The 20,136-nt window shown below is 38.8% G+C and overlaps 1 long non-coding RNA gene across 1 annotated transcript in view; it reads right to left on the reverse strand.

Annotated features, from left to right (window-relative positions):
- Positions 1-11,791: 11,791 nt before the first annotated feature.
- Positions 11,792-20,136, reverse strand: part of LOC137154025 (uncharacterized) — a 41,882-nt gene continuing 33,537 nt past the window's right edge. The window contains exons 2-3 of the long non-coding RNA XR_010920027.1: positions 12,234-12,308; positions 11,792-11,960 (exon numbers count right to left, since the gene is read on the reverse strand). This is a non-coding gene — a long non-coding RNA (uncharacterized lncRNA). The remainder of the gene's footprint in view (positions 11,961-12,233; positions 12,309-20,136) is intronic.

The following is a 20,136-nucleotide window of genomic DNA, read 5'->3' on the forward strand; positions in this document are numbered from 1 at the left end:
CTTGTGCATTATCAGTTCCACCAGTAGAATATGTAAATGTGATTCCTGTCAATGATAAGGAAAAGTGGAATTTATTCCTAAAACTGCTCCATCTGGAGCTGTTGATACAATCTTACCTAAGACAATAGGTTGTAAAGATACATTTTAGCATTACTGATGCTTTGCTGCCAATGGACATGAAGTATAAGTAAATTAAAGGTAAGAAAAAAGGAGCAGTTGTACTTCAGTCACTTGTGGGATTTGCTGTTGCACTGCGTACTGGAGAGGATGTTCTCTGCTTAATAAAACAATGCAGTTTTATGAAAGCTCTTATAATTGTTCTGTAACCTAGAAGTTTTGCTTAAGAGCAGTGCCGTTCTCTCTGCTTCAGTGCTCTGGCCCTAGAATACATCTATGATATACTTGCCTTGTGGCTAAGAATGTGATGTTCATACTTACTGTAAAACTCTGAGGCAATGACTCACCTTCACAGATGGTTCACCTTGACTCATACTAATAAGGCTGCCTGAGTGAGTTGCAACATGTATCTTGCTGAGAGCACTTTACATATCACTCTTCTTACCACACTGACTGGAATACACTTTTTTGGGGGGCAGTGAACAAAAATTCACTCATGTTCATATCTTGCACAGTCTGCATTCTCTCTCCTCAGTGAAGAAGAGGGGATGATCAGGCCCTATGCCAGCGGTCCCTAAACTTTTTACCCCCTTAACCCTGTCTATGCTTCCCACCACCACTCAGCTAGGGCTGTGAGCGGGGCAATGGTTGGGGCTGGGAACAGGGCCAAGGCCAAGGCCGGGAGCCGAGGTCAGGTGTTCGGGGCTGGGCACTGAGGCTGTGGACTGAGGCGGGCTCTGAGGCTGGGTGCTGGGGGCCGTGGCCAAGGCAGGTGCTGGGGGCAGGGCCAGAGCAGAGCCCTGCCATGCCCTCCCCCAAACATTCCTGTGCCCCCAAGAAAGAGGGCACGCCTCACAGTTTGGGGACCTCTGCCCTATGCTAATACAACACTATAGTTCAGATTTAATCTCACAAGAGTTATGAAACTCAGTGTTAGGTTGCCACCAGCAATTGCCACTGGTCCATATAGACAATTCTACAATGGAACTGGAGGTGTGATTTCCAGCGTGGGTAGATTTATACTTGCTGGCTTTGCTTGAACTCATGTGCTAAAAATAGCAGTTTAGTTAGTGCAGTACTGGTGGGGCAGACTAGCTACCCAAGGACAATATAGTCTGAAATCCTAGGGACACTCTTGGGCATCTTGCATCACTGCAGGACTGCTAGTATTTTTAGTGCGCTAGCTCCGTCAAAGCACATGTCTACCTGAGCTGGAAATTACACCTCTAGCATAGATATACCCTAAGACAAATTAATAGCATGTACATTATGCTGCATATGCTATGGATGGGATGGGGAGGAACAATTTACAATTGCTGCACCAGGAAAAAACCTGCTAGAATGCAATACGTTTTGCAAGTTTAAAATTTTTAGTCATAACATTGCTTTCGTATTTCTTTTTCAACTGGATTTACAAATTCGTTAGTGTTTTATCAAAGACCCATTAATAGGGCTGGTCAGGGAATGGTTTTCCCATCCTGAGACACTGAAATTTCAACAAATTTTCCTGTCTGTAATCAGGACAGAAAGTTGAATCTCAAAAATGTTTGTGAGCTGACACACCCAAAAAAAAAAAAAAAGTCAGTTGCTCTGAACTGAATGTTTTCTTTCAATAATTTTGAAATGTTTTATTTTGATTTTAATCATTTTTCTTTTTAACCTGGTTTTAGTGTAAATTAAGTTTAATTTCAAAACAAAAAGTCCTTTTTAACAAACCAAACCAAACCCCCCACCCAAAAAAAGGAAAAAGGTTTCAGAAGCATTGAAATGGTCCCTTGAAGTGTGTGTTAACTACTTACACTAAACAATCTGTTCCATCTTGTATTTTAGCTGTGACACTCTTAGTATATTTTCCCAACCTGAAGATGAGCTCTGTGTAAGCCTGAAAATGTCTCTCTCTCACCAACAGAAATTGGTCCAATAAAACATGTTACCTCACACCCACCTTATTTCACTCATAGTTATATGTGTACAAAAATGGTGTGGACAAGGCCTTGTATTATTGTTTCATTCTGAGACAGAAAGCTTAAGGTACACCAAAGACTCTCACAGCCAGACAACATGTGTCAATCCATGCATATAGATCTTACCATGGGGAGGAGAAGGGGAGGATAACAATCTATCTGCGAACTGAAGACCAGTGATCCTTTACCATCTAGAACAAGTTCTGAAAACTCATGGGGCATCCAACCCCTAATAGTGGAACTGAACTTAAAACTCTAGAACAGTTAAGCCATCTACAGGGTTCGCATCAACAGGATAGAGATATACAGTGAAACAGAAGCCTCAAGCTTTTTCCAAAAGACAGTAGGCATGGAGTGAAGCATGTACTGCACCCTGATCAACCTCCTCCTAGAGCGCTTGGGGATGGGGGCTGGTCTCCTGAGGGTAACGCAGGCAGAAAGGGAAGATTTGCCACAAGCATCGGGGTACAGGCCTGGCCCTTATGCTGCTATGCTTGTTCTGCAATGATGCCTGCTTATTTAATAGCAGACTGGCAAGGAAAAGTGTCCTACTGTGGTGGAAAAAATAAGGCTGCCATCCCCAGAAACCTTCTGCAAAGGTTGCAAAGTACCTACATGAAAGTTTCCTGGAGATATCCACGGAGGAGTCTCGGAGCATCCCTATGCACATAAATAGTCTGTTCCGGGGATAACCTCTGCTGAAGTGTACCAACACCCTGGAAGTCCATCCCCACAAAAACACAAACTCCTTCCCCCTCCCCACCCCCAAATAAGAAGCTGGACTGGGGAAATAATCACAGAAATGCGATTTGCTATATACACTCACCAGATGTGCCTTCTTGGGCATCTCGGTCAGTAACGCTGTCCTGTGTCCGGGTGGGCTGTCCTGGGGTAACGAACATGTCCTGGATCTCAAGAAGAATGGATATCCCACTCTCCTGCCCCCTGTTCTCCTCCTCCTCCTCATCCACAGAGTCGTCCTCATTCATATTGGACTGGGGTTCTTCGGAGGTATCAATGCAGTGTGGTGGCACAGTGGTGGGGTCACCGCCAAGAATTGCATGCAGATCCTCATAAAAGCGGCATGTCTTCAGTGATGAGCCGGAATGACTGTTCGCCTCCCTAGTTTTCTGGTATGCCTGCCTCAGCTCTTTGGTTTTAATGGGGCACTGCTGCGCATCTCTGTTCTGGCCCTTCTCCACCATACCACACAATATCTTCTCATAGATATCTAAATTTCTTTTGCTGGCTTGGAGCTGAGACAGAACAGACTCTTTGCCTCAGAGGCTGATGAGATCCAAGACCTCAGGTCGACTACATGCTGGAGCGTGTTTGGTGCATGCAGTCGCCACGATCAGTTGTCCTGCAAGCTTCCTTCACGTTGACCTAACAGGAAATGAGAATTCAAAATTTCCCAGGGCTTCAGGGGAGGAGCTATTTCCTGTGCACGTGGCTGTGGTGCAGCAGAGTGGGAATGTCCAGAGTGGTCACAACAGAGCATCATGGGATACCTCCCGGAGGCCAATGACTTTGATTTACATTGCGCTTTGCCTACACTGACGCTCATTCGACCCATAGAATTTGACTTCAGTGCTACGCCACTTGCAGAGGTGTTTTTATTAAGTCGAATTTTACTGCGAATTACTACTACTGTTAGTGTAGACCAGGCCTTAGTTTTCCAATCTGATTTAAGTTTCTTTAACTGTTCCAATTTTGCTGTCTTTTTATTTTATTTTAAAACCAACAATCAGCTTCCAGATGAAGATATTGTGGTCGTGGGTAGTGGTGAGAACAATTAGAATATATGTATATGCATGGGGCTGCCAGTCTTGAAACAGAACAAGAAAGCTGGGTAAATAGCTTGTGATATAGTCACACACAAAAAATCTCTGTTCATGTACTGAAAGAGTTCTACAAGCCTGGGCACCTTTCTGGGCTACTTTTACCTTATCACAAACTATACAAGAAGTAAACTGTTGTTTGGGTTTTTATGGGGCTTGACTTCTCTGCCATCCCCCAATTAGTGCTTACTGTGTTATAGAAAGAGAGGGCCTGATCAAAAGCCCACTGACATGAATGCAAAGACTCCTATTGATGTCAGTGGGCTTTGGATGCAGAAATCCTTTAGGCCACTGCATTTTGGTGAGTGCTAGTCTTCTTTCATTAATAATCTTTTCTCTGATAGAGGAGCCCACACTTTGTTTTACTTTAAAATAATCTCTTTTCTCTTCAATTAGAGAATGGGGATCTTCAGAAATACCTTTTGGTATCTCTGAGTGGTACCTAATCTCGGATATTATCCAAAGATCCAGAGAAAAAAATTCAACTCCAGAAAATGAAGTGAAATTAAATTAATTGAAACAGATATATTAGTGCAACACTAAGGCTGAGTAAAAGTAGTAGTAAAACAGCTGAACTGCCACAACTGTATGTTTTGTGTTACATGTTGAATAAGGAGTTTAAAGTAATATATTATCTACATAGTTAACATTTTTATTAATTTTCAGAACAGTACTTAGTAAGGAGAAATTTCTAAATTTAATTTCTTTTATCTCAGCCTTTCTGTTCTTCTGCACATACATTTTTGGCAGGATACAGCAAATAGCATGGATATTTCTTTATGGTCTCCTTCCTTTTAAAAACGTTTAGATTGTTTTATTTTCATTACCACTTAGGATGCCTGCTGCTTCTTTGATCAGCAGGCTGAGTTTACGGGCTTTCAAAAATATATATGGACATTCAAAATATCTTTATTATATCTGAGTGTTCAATTTTATGGTGAGTAACTATAAGGTACTTTTTTTTTTTTTTTTTACTTTAAGTTTTGTATCCCTACAGATGGGAAAACTTAAAGGAGGAATATTAAGGTATAGATAACAATATGATGACATCTTCATCATGAAAGATCAGGAGCTCTTGGAGGCATGTTTATACATGGATTATGTGCTTTGTTCATTTTATTAGGATTTTATTTGTGCATATTAGAGGCAGATATGTAATAATTGACTCACACTTATTGCAATTTCTAGGCACGTCCATTTCCCCAATTAAGTGAGGACATTTTCATAACATGGATGGATAGCTGTGTGAGCTGTATGAGTTCATCTTTAATTATAGGTTTGTCTTTTCTACTAAGTAACAAAATTATTCCAGAGAATATGACCTTCTAGAGAATGTGGTTGCAAGTATGTAATTCCAGGACTGACTTTCCAATGCCTCTTTTGTTGGCTGCATTGGATGTTGGGTCTTGACTGCCTTTCTGTTTGGCTGCTCTGTTGGAAGGGGAAATGCCTGCAGACCTGATGTGAGAGCAGATTGTCGATGAGCTGCCTTGTGTCCTTTTGGTTTTAGTTTTCTGTGGATTTAACTCAATTGGAATGAATACAGTTGCATTCATGTGAGCAAAAATAGAAGCTATGTGCAAATTCCTCATTAGATTCCAATCAGGAACCCTTCGGGAAGAAAAAGCAGGTATTTCACCAGGCCTCTCATCAAATTGGTCTGAAAATAAACTTGCTAGTCAAAGAACCATTTGCTTCCTAGTCTGCTGTCCTTGTGCAAACTAACTTTCCTTGGTTTATCCATTGACTGCTTGCCATGCAAAAGAGTGACAAATCATGCATTTTTAGCGTGCAACCATGTAAACCATTTCTTTGAGAACATGTCCCTTGGGCTACACTCTGCAGACTGAAATCAAAAGATTCTTCCTATGTTGAATATATGCAGAATAAATACCATCACCATTTAAGAATGTCATATTGTTGGAGGGGGGATAAAAAAGAAAATTTGATTTTGACCAACAAACCCCTTAATTTCTGATGTGGCTTTCACACTCTGAAACATTCAAGACTCCATATGTTAGAAGAAAACGCTGAATACTGCATATAACATTGACTTTATCATTCTTTAATCTCAGTTTAATTGCTGTGGTCAAGTTACTCCATACTTAATAACCCACAGCTTGGTATATTATTTAATATGGTTAACACATACTTTGTTTTAAATGTCAGTGCTGGTAAAAGCCCTGGACTTGGCAATGTTGTGCGTGATAGATGGCAGAAGAGATGGATCAGCTGTTCTTTGTCTGTGCTGTTGGTATGTTGGCTGCAACATTTTCAACTGTGACACTAGGCTGGTGCCAAAACCAAAGCTACTGAATGGGTAACATTATCCCTTGTATCTGATGTTCATAACTAATCATTCTTGATTTCTTTGGCTGTTTTTACAGGAATGTGTAATATTATATTGACCAAGTTAAAGAGGCAAACTAGAGTTGTTTCAAATGGGCTGATTTAATTATTTCAGCATCCAGTGGCACCTTTGTTATTAAAGGATTTTCACAAAGCAGTACATAGTCTAATTATGTATTTACACTAGAGACTGTTACAGCATCTGCTGGGTGAATAATATACATTTGTAAAATGGTCTAGCTACTAATTTACACAGCTGACCACTGAGACTCTGAAAGGCCGATGTATTGTCATGCTCTCATACACTTCCAAGCTCTCCTCCTGTCTCCTTTCAACTATTAACAAAGACAATGGAAACCACACACCAAAAAAACCAAGCCTCCTCTACTAAAATAATGTTTGGAATCTGAATTCAGAGTAGAAGCTGCAACTCCAATCAAAGGTACCCTCTGGTCCTTAGCTATGTAGCAGCATGTAAGAAATGCTCAATCATCTACAACTCCAAGGCCCACATTTACATAAGCGCAAGCAGAAAGGTTAAAGATAAAATGTAAATTTTCATTATGGATGTCTCTATTTTTTTCCATTTAGTAAATCACGGAGACTAGTTCTTAGCCTGGAATCCATTAGTGAGTTTTTGGGGATAAGAGTTGAAATGTCCCATGCTCTGAACTACAAGCTGCTTTGCAGAGTGGAAACTTGGAGAACGAGGTTATAACTTAATGCAAGTTATACAGTTATAACAGTTATAACTTAATGCAAGCAAAAGAGGTGCTCAACACCTGTGAAATGACTGCAGTCATTGTGACTACCAGCAGAAGAGCAGTTTTCCACCAGTATGAAAAAGACCAAGAGAAGAAAGAAGTTTACTGGGGCACAGAAAGGAAGTACATTGATAATAGATACAGAATAGCTTAGACTCTGCCTTATCCTATGGTTCCACAGTGTAGGGGAAGGAAATGGAAGTTGCCACGCCCAGGCACATTTTTTAAAGCCATCTGTGCACCAAGATCCTGGCTTTCTTGATATTCCGGCATATTTATACCTCGCTCTTTGGAGGGCAGAAGCAGGGTAATGCAGATGAATAGTTACCGTGCAAATCTCACATGCTCACATGAACGACAGAACCTACTCCAGCAGCAGTGGCTGTGGAATGATTTCAATCCTGCCCCACAGCCTGGGGAAAGGATTCCTTAACTCTGTAGAATTATTCAGTGCCTACCTGAGCTGTGCTGGGGAGAAGATTTGGATCAATGTTTCCATATATTCTATTTTCCCATTGAACTACAAATCAGAAAATGGGCCAGTTTTCATGAAAAAGTTGCTGTTTCACATTAAGAATTCACAACAATTTTTTAATTTCACATGTTTTTGATGCAGATAAAAACACCAGCTTCTGTCACCAATTTCACAAGCACAATACAGGACAGAAATACAACAGAAGAGAGGGAAAGGCTTAAAATAGGAATTATTTCTTTATAACAATTTCCTCTTTCTTGATCCTGCATTTGTGGTGTAAATAGTCTCACCAGGATTAACAGGAAACTTTAGATTTCTGAAGGAAAAAGATACATCTGAAGTCTAAAAGGACGAGAACATTGTTTCTCTCATGGTGTGGGACAGCTGAGCACTTCAGAGGGCATCCATTAAGACCTTAATTCAGCAAGGTACTTAAGCACATGCCTAACTTTAACGCCAATAGAAATTAAGTACATGCTTATGTGCTTTGCTGATTCAGAGCCTAAATCACTGAATCTAAGGGAACTTGATTTTTGAGAGACCAGAGTGTTGACCCTATATATGCTGAAGTGGGACTGAAATGAGACATGGTTGAAATATTTGTTGATTGTGTGGTTTACCTCTTTTTCTCCAAAGGCCTTATTTATGTTGAGGACAAACACAAGAACTGTACATTTATGGCACTTGTTTAAAAAAAAGAAGGCATATACAAAAGTTTTGCAGTTGTTCTAGTGAGTAAAGCAGTGTAACACAAGGCCCACAGATCAATGGCTTTTGATGGAATAAAACTATCACTAGTGTGCAACATAAGAATGCAACATTAGTGAAAAACCCAAGAGTGAGGCAGTCTGAAAGAAGACAATTAATATTGCACTGTACATGATTTAGGAATAAGATTATCCTTGAAAATATTACTCTGGGATGCAGAATGACTAGTGCTTGGAAATACAGTTTCCCCTATTATGAGAGAAACTGTGTTTAACATGAAAGCTGCTTTCAATGAAGGAATGATCATAGCAAAAATGTAACAGGAGAAGTGAAAGATAATTAGGAATGTGACATTAATACTAGATTTGCAAAATCTTGCCTAGCAGATGGGTGGAGTTTTATCTGAATTTGTTTCAGCTGGAGCACTGAATCACACAGGCAGTCTGTAAAAGTATCTTAGATTGTAAGAAAAAAGGTAACAAGAATGCTTAAATGTGTTAGCTGGCTCCCTCAATATGTGTCCTCTCTCTCTTTTCTAGTTTATACTCAGCACATTCTCCCAATTAAGATGGTTCTCTCTCTTCCTCTTTCATCCCTTGTTTCTGCATCTCTATATTAGAAAACAGAGAATATTGGGTTTCTTTTCAACAGCCTGATAAGTCAGGGGAAACACCTGTCATTTTAACAAAGTGTGCAAAAGGTTTAAAACAAGTGGGGGTGTTAATATTTTTATGACCACTAGACACCTATTTTTATTAAAATAAAAATATAGGAGTTTAAATATGAAGAGAAGATATTTAAAAGATTCAACTCTGTGGTGGTCAGAGTGGAAGTCTGAATGTCCATCTAGACAGCAAATGCCACTTGCAGATTCTCAGCCATGGTAGCCCAGTTTAGAAACATTTGTTTCAGTTTACTAACTTTAAAAAATATTTTTGGGGCAATCCAACTAAAATATCAGCACCACCTGTGATATGAGCATCAGATTTATCAACAGCTTTACAGGAATTGCAAAACAGCCTAACACCACCCAACTGTTAATAAATCAGGTGCTGAAAGCACTTCAAATGAGAACTTTGCTGAAGAGACAAGTAACTCACAAGTAAGCTTCAAGTCATTTAAACCGGCCATTTTCCCTTTTGGCATAATCAAAAAGTATAAAAAAAGAAACATGGAAAAAAACTCATGTGACTGATGTTTTTATCAAAGTAGGACAAGTGAGAAAGCGTGATTGTGCCTCATATTAATGCAGTCACTCTGATTTTGCATAATTGTGAAGGATTTATCACACATGGCAAAATTATGAAGGATTATGAACGCGATCAAAAGCCCACTGAAATTAATGGAAAGATGTCTTTCCAGTGACTTCAATAGGCTTTGGATCAGGATGTTGGGGGCTCCCTATTTTGGACACAGAGGTGCAGTGCATGAATTGGGTTAATCTGTCCTTTTCTTGCATGACCCATTTGCTCTATTTAGAAAAATGCTTCTCTTTCCCCTAGCCTCTCTCCTCCCGCCCACACTTATCTTATTCACAAACAGAAAAAAAAACCAAAACAAACCTCAGCAAAAGCCATAAAGAACTTTCGATTCATTTAAAGAAATTCCTGAAAAATATTGCGAATGTTACAACTCCTCAGTATAATTAATAAAATTACTTGGTCATCAACATAGATTACATGCTGGGCATTTAACAGGTATACTCTAAGGAAAGGGTTAGAGAAAAGTTCAAAAGAGGGTGGAGATGCAGTGAAGCAAGGGGAAGGCATAGTTTAAACAAAACAAGAACAGCAATTTGGAACATTTTTTAAAATGTTGGGTAGCTCTGACTTGCAGGAACAGCATTTATGTGGCTAATACACTGAAGCTGGCACTGACATTGACAGCATTAGGAGTCATATTTTCACAAGCATTAACTGTTCTTTCTTGAACAATTTCTCCTGTGCAATAGGCATAAACCAACTTTTCTTTAATGTCAGCAAGTCTTCATTTATACTTGAGTTCCTCACATCTTTTATTGAAGGACTGCGATAAAGGACAGGTGACCCCTATAAACCACATTCCCTCCTGCCCCTGGTTGCCATTTGATATAAAGAAGAGCAATTATATAGGAATCTTTGGGCAGTGACATTTCTTTAGTATCATGTTGTTGTAGAAGATCTAGAAGGTGCTCTTATGCCACTGTTCAACCACAGGGGCAATGTTCTATAGTGTTCATTGATACATGGTGCATTGCAACCAAGCTTTCAGGCAACAGAAGCAACAGCATTAGCAAGAGCAGACTGAGTTGTAATGAAGCAAACCTGATTCCTGGAACACAAACGGTAGCATAGGTGGAGATGCTGTTGAAGAATGCCATTTAGAAAGCGTCAATTCAAAAACAGCTGCCAAGTTTGCACCTGAAAGTCTGTTGGCCCTATCCATGGCAGGTGTAATTTTACAAGCACAAGAACCAGGTTGATTCTCAATAAACAGATCTACACGTGTGTAGCTCCTCTGATTTTAATGGAGTTACTCCCAGTTCAATGGAGAGAAGAATCAGGCTCCTAGAATTGGGATGTACATCTGATTAGGGAGCAGAAATGTTTGAATCTACAAGGAAGGTATTTGAATGTCTAAGCTTTGTCATTTGCACGTACAGCTGATTATGCTTGAGAAATTGAAATGCAAAGCTCGAAGCTGGGTTGAAAGCAGTTGAAAATTTGGTCCTGAGTGTGGGAGGTGCATAGCTCCCTGCATAGTCCAAAAGTGGATCTGCTATCTGACATCCATGCTCAAGTATTCAACTGGCCAAACCCCAAACCACTATCTTACGTTACATCTTGGCAAGAAGTACTGCATTAAAAAAATATTCTATATCCAGTATCATCAGCAATGAGAAAGCATTGCCCCGCTAAGAAATATTGCTTTCTTGATGGAGTCTATTCAGATTTTGAAATAATATCTTTAAACAAGGCAAGTATGCACCAGTTTGGAGTCAAATGATGTTACCTGTCCTCTTAGTTAGGAATTCCTAGAAGTATAGATGTTAAACAGAGATGGGTAAAACTGGGGACTCATCCATCAGTTACTATGCTGAGTGAAAGCAAAATCAGGACTGATTCAGATCTGATCTTATTTTATCAGAACCCCTGTGGTTCCCATTTTATTAGTGGTGTTCAGATAAATATTTCTTGTCTGTAAATTATAAAACCAACATGCTGAGCCACCTACTTCCTTTTTGTAGGGTTTATGTCTGTATTCTCCACTGTTCTCTGGCAGATGAAAGGACAACATTTCAGCCTTTGGCCATCTTCATGGCATCTAATTGTACTGCAGCATGTTGCTTCAACGCTATGAAAGCATTTTCTTCTTCTTAATCTAAATTAAAAAATAGTTCTAGCATGTTACAAAATAAACGCCACTTCCAGAGTGCTTTCTAGAAGGGATTTTAATCAAGTTGAGGATGCTCATCCCCTTCCAAGGAAGCACTCAGGCCCCAAACGATCAAGTCCCAAATCAGCAAAAACAATCACCACCACCACCACCCAAATCTTTCATCAAACTTTTAATTAGTCCTCTGGTTTTTTTAATTAAGAATGCTGATTCTGGAACAGCTCATTTTGTTCAATGCTTTTTGAACTGTATGGTAATCAGGCAATTTCAGTCTTAGCACACATTTACCATGAAAGGCTAAGAGAAAATGAGGCATTCTGGAGTTTAGGAACTGGACTCTTTATATCCATGATTAGGTTGCAATTTCCTGTTGATACAGAAATGTGGAAGACATTGATGGGAGAGGCAGACAAATTCACTCTGTATAGTCATTCTTTCAACAGACTTCATGGTATACAGCCAGCCTAATAATCAAAAGTGTTTCTTTCTGTTTAAAACCCAGAAGGGGAACTGACATCTTTTATCAAAAAGACAGACAATTCTTATCCCGTGACAATTCCAGATTATGGATCCCAAGAGGATCTCCTTACATTGGTATTTTATCATTGAAATCACAGCTAGCACTGTTTATTTTCTGTACCTCCACATAGTTTTCAAGGTGTTGCCAGCAGGACCTGAGCTGACACTGACATGTGTTGTTGTCACATTGCTAGATCTGAAAGAAAACACCAGATAAATAAATCAGTGTTTTCTTGGATCTCCCTTTGCTTTCAGTGTTTTTGGAGATACTGGCACTAGTTAATTCACAGGCCTTATATGTTTTGTAGGCTTTTTTCATACTTCTAAGAACAAAACTTGTTTCTAGAGACTGGTTTGAAGTTTCACTGTCCTTTGTTTCTATTTTTGTTTTCAGGAACTACATGCGTGTCATTTTTCAGCTATAAGTAGAGGACAGAATATGGATAAAATGACTGAAAAAGCAGATATGGCTTTAAAAAAAATTATTTTACTGCATGGCTTCTGTTTACGATATCTCAGTCATTTGTCTTCCAGTGGACTTATTGGTGCTATTGCCCATAGCTGCGTCTAGCGACAGGGATTGATGGGCAGCAGCAACAATGAGGCAACGCAGATGCCACACAGAAATCTGCAGAGCTTCCTGCTGTCCTCCTGTTTGACATGGTGGCTGAAATGAGATTCAGGTACTATCCCTCTGGATTTTCCTTACCCTAGGGATCAGTAATACACAAGGATGACCCATTCCTGGTACACTGACATACAGAAACTCATAATTTGTTATGGTAGCTGGTCCCAGAAACTAAACTTTGGATCTGTGGGAACAATAGGACCTACGTGCTGATCCCTTATGACTTGCTTTGCTGACTGTCAACATTCATTTTTAAAGTTATAATTGTTTGTTGAAAGCTTGGGAAGATTTAGGTTGTGGATATTTATTCCTGGCCTTCATCTTTATTTGTATAAAAGCATTAAAAAACAACAGCATACACAGGTACATAATAGTCAATACTACTTTAGCTTCATAGCAACTCCCTCATCATAAAGCATCCCAAAGCACCTTAAAATGATACATCTGCACACTGAAATGAAGCCACCGCTAAGGTGGAACATATGCAGATAGCACACTGAACAACAGGACGGGCGGGAAGAACCCTGGCCAACTGAAATGGGACAAACACTTCCTCTTAAATTTTTTTAATGGCACTTTTTTTAATGTCCACACACAGCAGACAGAACCTCAGTTTGTAATGTCTTGTTCAAAAAAACCCCAATACTGTAAAATGCATGGGACTCAAAGCATCTATCTCTTTGAAAGATAAGGAGGTAAGTCTACCTTGCTCTGATCTGAATCTGAAATTCCAAAGATACCTTGCATCTTATGTCGTTATTTATACCTGTGCATGGTGGGTATGAACTGTTACCAGATCAGAACGATAGCAGAGGTGTAAAATAAAAAATTGCAAAATAGTGCCAAATTAGGCCCTCAATATTTCAAATCTGAAGCTTATTCTACTAAGCTCTCTCTTTAGCATATCTATGAACTATACAAATAGTTTTTGACAGTGGAATAGTAATTTATTTTGAGTTTCACAGTAAGAGAAGGGAATATAACACAGAAAAATATATCATCCATTTACAGGGACTAAATGTTAAAGGTAGTTCTGGGGTGGAGGGAAAAAGCAGTGTCATACACAGTACTTTTGTACTCCATTCTACAAATATATTTCATAGGAGTGTCCATTTGGTAAACTGAAGTGGAGTTCTTTTCGCAGTAGCACAAAGAAACGGAGGTGTGAGGAAGTTCAGTGATTGAATTTGTGTGTGGACAGCAAAAACCAAGAAATACCAGTGTTACTTAAACTGGAATTCTAAAAATGTAGCTGCTGCTGTGGTGCTTGTAAGTAGATGCAGACAGAATGGGAGGCTGCCTAATGATTATGTGAAAGAAGTACCCTGTCTGTGTGATGCAGAAAGGATAGGCGTATTTCTTTCCAAAGGGATGGTAATATTTCTTTCCATTACAGGTGAGCCCCAAGTTGAATCCCTGTCCATGTTTCAAAGTTTTATCCTGCCTCAGCTTATTGCAAAGACTGGAGCCATTTGTAAAAATCTGTGTTTGGATTTCAAGCACCCTCAAAGTTCAGGGGAGTTCTGATCCTAGTTTTTCGTTCAGCCCCTTTTCTGGTAACGAAACAGCCCAACTGGTGTAAGTCAGTGTAGTGCTACTGATTTACACCACCAGAGGATCTGGCTTCCACATTTATATATTTCCTAATACACTCCATGAGTTTATAGCCATGAGTTTACTATAAGACTCACATTTCTTCTTAGAGCGATGGTAGGTAAAGCAACTAGTCTGAATAGATGCAAAGTATTCTGGGTTTGTCTCATCTTCTGAGACAATGTTAGTCAGGTACAGTCTCATTTACATGCCTTCCCAAAGTATAAAATTATTGCTGCCATCTCCTTTCCTTTTTTTAAATAAAGCTATTTATTCATTTAGAAAGTTTAAACAGTTTTCATTTAGAAAGTTTACACATCCTTGCCATGTAGTGGTCAGAGAGAAACCATAATCATTACAACAGCGTGCTTTTGTTTAGGGAAACATGCAGTAATATAATAGAATAAGAACAACAATCAGCTCCACTACATTTTTAATCAGCCTTTGAGGATTTCCTTTTAAATTACAAGATACACTATTACATAAAAATAATGTTATAGAACGATATAGAAAATATCAGATTTATTTTTTAAGTAGATACAGCCCCTCTGACATCACTTGTGTCATTAAAATAAGAATATGTAACACAAATTGTAACATCCAAAAAGAGCCCATGTTACTTTGAAGTGGTTAGATTAGGCCATTAAATGCCCTCTGTTGGGCTACTTTAAAGAAAAGCATAAAACTTTTCCCACTAGTAATACTCGGTCCTTTTGGTAGTATTTTCACATCTTCAAAGCATGGGCATAGTTTGGGGAGGACGGGGAGGCATTACACCCTGCATGCTGCATGCCTCGGGCAGGCCTGGCATTTGCCCTCCCTGTGCAGCCCTGTTAGCCTGACCGGAGCTGCTCCCCAAAAATATAGAAGTCAAGCTACGCCTATGCTTCAAAGCTCTTTACAAACATTACCTAATGATTCTTTTTTTCTAATTAGTAGAAATTGACTATGGTCAAAAGGGCCATTCAGCCAATTAGCCCAGTTACACATTCAAATCTCAAAGCTCCTGACCCAGAGCTTTCAAACGGTTGATGAAGATATCAAAACTGCATACTGCACCCAAATTAAAATCACTGAATGAGGGAGGGAAGTGGGAGGAACCTGAAGATGGTGTATCAAATCTTATCATTTGGAACTGACATAAAAGCGTTCCTCCTGAGGGACCAGTGAGAAAAATGAAGGGCATAATCCTGCAATCCCTCTACTCATGCAAATACTCCCATTTGAGTCACTACAGATGAAATTCAACCCAGCACAAGGCCTATGCACTACACAAACCCTAATTTGGAGGCTTAGGAGGCAGATAGGTTTTGTGCTGGACCTCTGCACTAGGGTGAATTTCATCTTATTTACAGCACTGGATACTACATTCTTCTATTTAAAACTTATTCAAATAGTAGCCTAAACATCAGAGGACCTCCTGCAGGTACAGTGATTGCCATTAAAAAGTAGTCAACATTTACCACCTACTATAGTTAATTTTGCCTTGGTATTTCCCTTCTAATTACTCCCTGGCAAATGCAGATAGTGCAGTGCAGTAAATGTTGATTTGCTAAATGATGCTCATTATAAATACTATAGTTGTCCAGACTGCCCTCTTATTAAAAGAGTGTATCTTTTGGTTCTCACTTGTAGCTCTACCATTTGCAAAGAGATACCACTTACTTTTAAGAGATCAGATAAATCTATAACTCAGCTGCTGCCTTTTATACCAACAAGGAAAATGTATGTAAATATGAAAAATAACCTGCCTTTGTGTTTTGGATTTCTTCATTCATTCTTCTAAAAGGGCTGGTAAGTGAAAAATATTTACCAAACAGCAGCCTTGTTTAGCTACTTATGAGAACAGCTGCATATGAAAAACTTGTTCATATTTCAAACACAGTGAATGTTTTAACCCTGAACAAGTGTGTGCTCCAGGAGATTAATATCTACATAGGCTTGCTGAGAATAAATTAGCTCTTGATGACACAGTTACTATTTTAGCAGTGTTCACTGCAGATAATTGCGTAGTATATAAGATATAGAATGTATTTTGGTTAAGAATTTGAAACAATTTATTTATGTGACTGTGCTTCCTTCCATATCACACTAGAACACTAAGAAGTTTCTATCATCTTCATCAGAAATGCAAGTCACATAGGCTTTTTTAAAATGAGGATAATACTGGGCCAAGAATAATTCATTTAATGAATTTTGTCTCTTTCTCTGTTCATGAATTATTCATAAACTAGTCATGATTTTCTCAAATTTTCATTCTCCAGGTAATTTCTATATAAAATTCCTGGTTTGTATTTTGTTCACAAGCAGTTGGTTATGGGTATTTAAAAATTTTGGGCTGTTTTGATTGAACACACAGGTCACACAATACAGTATGTTTCTCTTCCCTGATTGGATGAACTTAACTCTTGGAATTAGGTTGCTGGTGTAAAAACTTGTGATTACAAATTCAGAATGGGCTTTCTGCAAACATCCTTTATCAATTTGCTTAAACTTTGAGGTTGAGGCAAACATTCCTGTTGGCAGTGAGTAAACTGTGGCTAGAATATTCACAGAAAGTGAACACAAAAGGGATGAAGACCAGAAGAGGTCGAAGAACACTAATTTTTTTTCGATTCTATCTAATGAAAAATATTTGAAGTTTTCAAAATTTTCAGTGAAAAGATCTCAAACCCCCCAAACTTCATGTTTTGAAAGTCATTTTTGGTATTAAAAATAAAGTTTGCTTTCAAAATAAAATGCCAAAACATTTTAATTGAACTGATCTGCACATTTTTACTGAAAATCATAAATTACAAAAAAAGAACAGGTTTTGGTTTCCAGGTTTGTTTTGTTTTTTGAAAGGAAAAATTGGAAAATTTTGACAAAATGAAAATTTTCATTGGAAGTTTGTTTTAATGGGAAAAAATATTTTTCAATAAAAAAATGTTTAAACAATAAAATTTCAGCCAACATTTTAAAAATGATTTCATTTCAAGGCTGAGTTCTCTAACTTGTCCGAAAATTTCCTAGTTCCCTTCGTCTTCCCTAGTGACATTTGGAGGTTGTTCAGCAGTGGAACAATATTCAAAGTTGAAATCAAGGGCATATAAATGAAATTATCAGATAAAATTGTCCAAGATTATTTTGTTTAGTTGCATAAATGACTGAGATCTGCAGTGAACTAAGTGGCATTAATTCATGGTCTGAGTAACTCCATGGAATCTCTATTTTTGAAGCATTATATTAGTGACAAATGTATTGTGAATATTGAGTTTCTTGCACAAGCATAGCCAGACAGAGCTGTGTGTGTATTTGTGTTGATGACAGGGAAGAACAGGGACATGATGTTCAATGAGAAAAATTGCCTAAAGTTTATTTTATATTTGGGAACAAATGAAGAATTATTCTGAACACTTCTGAGACCATTTCATAAAATATTTCAGAGATATTATACAGCTTTAATCCTTTATCCAATCAGTTTGGGTCAGAAAAGTTAAACTGTTGACTAAGATGCATCAGCTGGACAGTATTTTGGAGAATTGAACTACTGTGCGTAGACCAACAATGCAGATGCGAGGGGCCCCCACTATAATGCTAGAGTAGTTAAAGATCCTTTGGTTTTGTTTACAATCCCTTTCTCTCTTTTCTTTTGAATCAGCTTTACAAATTCACTCCTGCCTAAAACTTGGCCTCATCTTTCAGTCCAGGAGTAATAATGTATGTGTGATACATAATGCAAAAAATGTGTTTTGTAAATTTAAAAATAAAGCCTAAATGATTTCCCTGATCCAGATTTATCACTGTAGACATCGTAATGGTTCATTTAATCTGCCATAGATATTGCAATAAGTACTGTAGATAAGAGTTTTAATTCTGACAGATTTTGAACCTGACCTTGATATGCAGCATGCACCGAAAGCTAAGTAGTTGATTTTCCAAAATACTTATGTGTTCTGCACATTGGAGAGAAAGTCTGAGCCTTGATTTTCCTTGCTTTTAGGGAAAGGAGCTAGGTCAGACCCAAATGTAAGTTGTTTTGTTTTTTAAAAAATGCTTGAGTCGCACAGATGCCCCTCTATTCTTCTCTGAACAGTTTGTTTAGAAATTGAAATCCATCCTCTGCCCTCATACTGCTAGGCATGCTGCTCCTGTGTTAATATATTAAGAAACTTTTATTGCACTGAAGAGTGTATAGAGTTCACTGCTTTGCCATGACCTTTTCTCCTTTAAATTGTTTCATCATTGCGACCAACATGGCTCAAAGGGAAGATGTAAAAATGTTAAGGAAGTTTATTTCTAAGAAGGTTAAGCAACTTTTGCGATGCCCTTTTTACATTCTTCCAGACCTTCTAAAGAGACTGTAACATGAAGATGATGGCCTCTTTAATTACATTTTGTTGTCAGAGGAAGCACGCTTTAAAAGAAAAGTAACCCAACACTCCTGTAGTTGAGGGTCATCCCAATAATCTCAACCAGGTTCACAACATTTGGAAAATCCCAAACCTTCTGTCAACTGATTTAAGCAATTTTTACGCATGCGAGAAATACAGTCATCTGGCACAAGGCTCTATGGTACAGGGCTCGGGCAAAAGGATCTGATTTCAGTTTGCCAGAGTTTCATGAGCCGTTGGAAAGATTTCACAATGGCAAGGTTTTAGCAAAAGATCCCAATAAGCAATATTCCTCTCTCCGTTCCACCAAACCCTTTTGCAGAAATATTTCTTTCCTCCAAACATGTTGTACCGAATGTAGTATTAGTTCTACCTAAGTTTAGTGACTTAGAATAACGCTGTCAAAGGAGCGGTTTGCCTGCTGGGGAGGCATTCTTCCAACTTCCTTTGGTCTTTCTTTGTTGGCCTACCCAATCTTGCTTGCATTGTTTTTTTTTTAAATAAAGGGAGAGATACCTTCTTCACTCTCATTCATTTTATATTTCCGTAAATCCAGTTACTTGAATCAGGGTTTCAACAGAGACTTCAATGGAGTTATTCCTGAGTTACACCACACAACTATATTGACACTTGAGCAGTTTCCATTGGATGCTGGGGCTTACAGTGCCCATGTCCGCCAAAGGCATCCAAGGACAATGCAATGAAGACTGGTAGAATAACATGGTATGACAGTAAAAATCACACACGGGAACATGAAACTTCTTAGAAGGTTTTGTTTTGTTGAAATTTAACGAGGCTATAGGGTATAAATGTTATGGGAGCTCCTGATTTGTGGACCTGTAAGTTATGGGAAAACTGGTAGCCTACCAGTGGTTCACCTTTTCTCAGGGCTGTCTGGAAAGCATCATGCCAACCTGTTCTCTTTCCTCAGCCCATTAGAACACAAGAAGTGTGTGTGTCAGAAGAGACTGACGGGCTGCCTTTGTGTCCTTGAGTAAATCACACCCTCTGTTCCACATCTGTAAAATAAGGATAATTCTTACAGTACAGTAGCAGGCTTAAAGCCCATGAAACATCCTCTACAGATTCCTAACCAGGACATTGGGACAACCAAAGAAAAGACTGGTCCTAGAGAACCTTCCCAGATAGTACTGAGCTAGTGCATGCTGGACAAGCTTTGAGATTAATCAGTGAGGAGTGAATACTGATGCAATACAGATATGATCAATAAAAGTAATGTTATGTACCCATGCAGAGACTGTCTAGAAGCTCCCTCCTCAGCCAAGACGTAACACTTGCCTCCCAGGGATGTTGTGAGGATTAAATCACTAATGTTTGCAAAGTGCTTTGAAGATTAAATGTGAGATGAAATATTCCTATTTCTAACCCCACTCTCTTCAGTTCTCCACCAGCATTTATATACCCTCCCA

The sequence above is a fragment of the Emydura macquarii genome, unplaced genomic scaffold (genome assembly GCF_026122565.2).
Source record: "Emydura macquarii macquarii isolate MOO-44397 ecotype Brisbane River unplaced genomic scaffold, CSIRO-AGI_Emac_v2 contig_295, whole genome shotgun sequence".
Lineage (NCBI taxonomy): Eukaryota > Metazoa > Chordata > Testudines > Chelidae > Emydura > Emydura macquarii.